At 30.7% G+C, this 3,689-nt stretch overlaps 1 pseudogene across 1 annotated transcript; it reads left to right on the top strand.

Annotated features, from left to right (window-relative positions):
• Positions 1-1,916: 1,916 nt before the first annotated feature.
• Positions 1,917-2,939, top strand: LOC111278978 (antimicrobial ginkbilobin-2-like protein pseudogene; annotated as a pseudogene). The gene has a single exon (XR_016344050.1). The product of XR_016344050.1 is annotated as an antimicrobial ginkbilobin-2-like protein pseudogene (transcript).
• Positions 2,940-3,689: the final 750 nt, after the last annotated feature.

Genomic DNA, 3,689 nt, shown 5'->3' on the forward strand with positions numbered 1-3,689 from the left:
TCGCTTGCTTTGGGGCTCGTCAAGCAGCCATTGCCAAACTGTATATAGCTTTGAAGTTCGAACCCACCCGCATAGAGTAGGAAAGGAAATATTTCTTCCTGGGGTTTTTCGGTGGTTAATGGCCTCAACAGCTATGACATTACCAATCACTTAAATTATTGACCAGATTGCAACCTGTTTGGCTTAATGAATTCCAACCTGATTTAGCAAAAAAATAATTACCAATCACTTAAAATTTTTAATTACGCATTTTTATCACATACTTTTTAAACAATATTATTTTTTTCAAACTTAAACCTTTTCCAACTGTAACATCAATGCCAAACTAATCCTTAAAAACATTGATAAGACAGACATGGTGAGATTGCTACTTGGTCAACTCTTACATACGGTGTACTTATTTATTGGTCAAACATTTGATTTTTCGTGCTGCAGTGATCATAGCCACCTAAAATCTATTTTATGTAATAAAACAAGAACAAGAAAGTACCTTCTCCAATACCCCTAGTCCTAGCCATCTTTCGTATAAAAAAATTCCTTCTATAATTATTAATATACAAAAGAAAAAAGTGTGAAATGAACTTCTAGAACTTAGAAAAGGCCAAGGAACTGGTTCGCTATCAGCTTTCCTAATAAAGAGATATATTAGTCAATGATCATATAGATACAGTTCACAGGTTATAACAAAGCTGAAAACCATTCTATCTGGTGGTGCTATATTTGACACAATCTACAATGTCTTTTTCCATTGGTTTTTTTTAAGTGTTTGAACAATCTCATCAGGCATCGAACTTGTAAACTTCCTGGTTCTTTTCAATTTTCAAACAAAAATTTTAGTTAATTTAATAGTACATATTTAGGGATGGAAATGGATAGTAAATAAACGGATATCAATTATTATCCGATTCATTTATATTGAATTTGAATAGTTATAAATAAATAATTAACGAATTCGAATAAAATATTTAATATTCGTGACGGATTTGGAATGATATGGATAGTGTCTTTGAATATCTAATATTTAACTTTGTTTAAATTTTATTGAATAGTAATGAATATGATATCTGAATCCATTATTTATTTACATATGTAAAATATATAAAATTTTTATATTTGTAGAAAGTTTCAAATATTAAAAAATAACTTTTATTTATTATTAATTAAGACTGAACTTGAATTTTAAATTAAATTCTTGCTTGTTTTATATTTTAATAAAAAAATTTAAATAAACAACTATTTTAACAGATTCAAATATTTAAATTAATATTGTTTATTAAACAGATTCAAATTTAGATAATAATATTAAACTTAAATAAATATTTAAACAAATTCAGATATTATAAATATTAAATAGATTCAGATATAGATATCTAAAAAATAGCAAATATCCACTCCATTTCTATTCCTATATATATTTACAATTTTTGCCAAAAAAATCCCATGTTAAAAGGATTTTAGTAGGTTTTGTCTATGAAATTAAACACTTATTTGTACTTAATAATTTTAAACATGATACATGATAAAAATATATATGAAAAGAATATGAAAATAACATAATTTAAAATTTTAATAAAAATTATATATAAATTTTATAAAATATATATTTGTATTTAGCATATCTATATAAATTATGATATAATTTTTTTTATTTTATACATATTAAATATAAAATAACCAAACACAAATACACGAATTTATCCATGCAACATGCATATTTACCAAATGGATTTGGATAGAAAATATATATATATTTATTTATTTATTTATTTGCATGGAGTCAGGCTATTGTGTTTGATTTGTTCTATCGGTAATTTCCATAACTATTCCTGCATTATAGTTGATGAATAAGTGCGTTTTCAGCTTGCACATTAAAGAATTATCTGAGCGCCGCAGCCCACATTTGAAAATTTCTTGTCACCTTGCTTGCACAGTGAAGAAAATAGAGCAGAAAAAACTGAAAAGGTCAGCCTCTTAAACCTATAATCTCCATGGTCAAACCTGAAATTTTCCCTATAAATAACAGTTTCATGGTCCTAAGCTGAAACAAACAAGCTAATTGCATTATATCATCATTAGTTTCAACAATGTCTTCTTCAAGATTTGCCTCCCTTCTTCATCTGTTAACCTTTGCTTTCCTTCTCCAAACAGCTTTTGGAGTTGACCCTCTCTTCCATTTTTGTTCAAACTCTGCAGGGAATTTCACTGCCTATGACACTTATGAAGGAAACTTAAACAAACTTACCGGTTACCTCTCTATTCAAGCTCCTCTCCCAGGTTTTGGCCTCGGCATTCTAGGGCAGGAGCCGAACCAAGCATTTGGGCTTGCCCTTTGTAGAGGCGATGTGTCAACCCCAGATTGCAAAACCTGTGTTGTTGAAGCAGGCAGTGAAATCCGCAAACGCTGCCCTTACAACAGAGGTGCAATTATCTGGTACGATAACTGTCTTTTGAAGTATTCAAACACAGAATTCTTCGGCCAGATTGATAACCAGAACAAGTTCTACATGTTGAATTCGAATTCTGTGAGCGATCCCGTTTCATTCAATCAGAAGACTAAGCAACTGCTAAGTCAATTGGCCAATGATGCTTATGCAACTCCCAAACTGTATGCCACTGGGGAGATGGAGCTGTATGGATCACAGAAACTTTATGGATTGACTCAGTGCACAAGGGACATTTCCAGCAGTGACTGTAAGAAGTGTCTTGACGGTATAATTGGTGAGCTTCCAAGCTGCTGTGACGGGAAAGAAGGAGGTAGAGTTGTTGGTGGCAGCTGTAACGTCAGATATGAAATATACCCTTTTATTAATGCTTAAACATTTGGAAAGAAAAAAAAAAAAAAAGAACTTCCGTTACTGAAAAAATGTGAAAAATTAATGGATCAATGCGATGACTGTCGGTCATCACTGAATAAATAAAACTTCTGTTACAATCATGCATATCTGATGCATCAGCTCCCTATTTCAACATTGTCGTTTTCTCTTCTCTTTTCCAATCAAAATTGTAGAGTACATGGCCATTCAAGAGTTTTCTTTTCCCACTAGCTAAGAGACAGTGACCAGAAAAAAGAGCCACTCCTTTTACTCACAACAAAGTATTGTTGAAAACTTGCCTCTCATTTGCTCTCCATCTGCTCGTTGGGCGCCCAGTTTCTTTAAGCTTTGAATTTAGCATTCCTGGTGAATTAGTAGGTGAATATATTGGGCTTCTTTTCAATCTTGAATGTTTGGGTATCTTATATATGTTGCTAATCCCATCCAATGTGTGAGACTATTTATAAAGTTTTTCAAGGAGTTTAATATAACTGAATATGCATATTGCAATATACCATTTTTAAGTTTTAGGAGATAAATGTTAATGTGGGTTCAACTTATCAATATTAAATTTAATTAAGTCAAATTAACAATTTAGATGCTTTATAAAAGGCTTTATATATATAACAGTTTGGAAGTCCCATATAAATTCCCCAAAACATGAAAGTTCATCCTTTAACATTTGACGCTTTAATGGTCTCAGAAGTTTACTTTGCTATTGTTCTCCTGCCTTTTCTCTTTTCTCTGGAGGAAGTAACTTCTTGGAAACCAAACTAATTAAATGCAATAAATAATAATTTATGTAAAGTTTTTTTAAATGAAGTCGTACTTTAGAGGTATAAAAAAATTGTAAATATTAATCAAATTTTAATATCA

This window comes from Durio zibethinus, chromosome 8 (assembly GCF_047325235.1).
Source record: "Durio zibethinus cultivar Kanyao isolate XHJ-2024 chromosome 8, ASM4732523v1, whole genome shotgun sequence".
NCBI lineage: Eukaryota > Viridiplantae > Streptophyta > Magnoliopsida > Malvales > Malvaceae > Durio > Durio zibethinus.